The sequence below is a fragment of the Sarcophilus harrisii genome, chromosome 2, assembly GCF_902635505.1.
Source record: "Sarcophilus harrisii chromosome 2, mSarHar1.11, whole genome shotgun sequence".
Taxonomy (NCBI): Eukaryota; Metazoa; Chordata; class Mammalia; order Dasyuromorphia; family Dasyuridae; genus Sarcophilus; species Sarcophilus harrisii.
The window spans coordinates 332483566-332484424 of NC_045427.1; positions in this window are offsets into that span (position 1 = coordinate 332483566).

The window sequence follows — 859 nt, forward strand, 5'->3', positions numbered from 1 at the left end:
CTATGATGATGTCACTAGAAGCTGTCTTTGCCTTTAGCGCGGGGTTCTGGGGCCCCGCCTCTTTCCGTCTGACTGGCAAGCATGCAGACCAATCATGCCGCGAATTTTCCAGTTTTTTCCAGCAATTGTTGCTGTAACGGGACAGTGTGCCTCGGAAGTCTGAGCTGTGATGTCGTAGGTGATGAAAGTTACAGGGTATTGTTTTTCTCTTAGGTTGTTAAAGGATTTAGATTGAATTGGCTCATGTTTTTTACATAGCAAGTGAAAGGCCTGGATTCCCAAGAACCTGGACAGATGCTCCATTGCCTTTCTATGGGACGTGTGCTTTGACCCTTCTTTTAGGGCACGTGCCTTGCGGAGATAACAGCAACTCCTAATTGGTCAGCGGAGGGGAATGTTGAAGATTATTGGCTAGGAGTCTAGAGAAGCAACAACTTAAGCTCTAGTTTGGCATTTCTTTGTGCATCTTCTCCCTGGCTACAGATAGATGTTCTGTGTACCTCAAGTAATTTGCAGAGACTGTGCTTTTTCCATGAGGGGAGTAACGTTGGATTGTGGGAAACCTCTAAATTTTTGAATATCATTTATGTGGGGAAAGGATAGTAATTTTACCACCATTTAGCAGAGACAATAATTCTGGAACTTGGGCATTGACTGCTTCTGTACCTTTTTTTCATTGGCATAATTGGAAAATTTAGGGTGAAAACTGAGGAAATCCAGAACACTGGAACTGTTTGTTTGGTTTTTAATTATTTGAGAAAATAACCATTGACTGGGTAATGCTCTAGCTTGGAGAGATGAAAATTTAGGAATAATATTGGATAGCCAATGTAAACTGGGATGTATCAGGCCCATATTG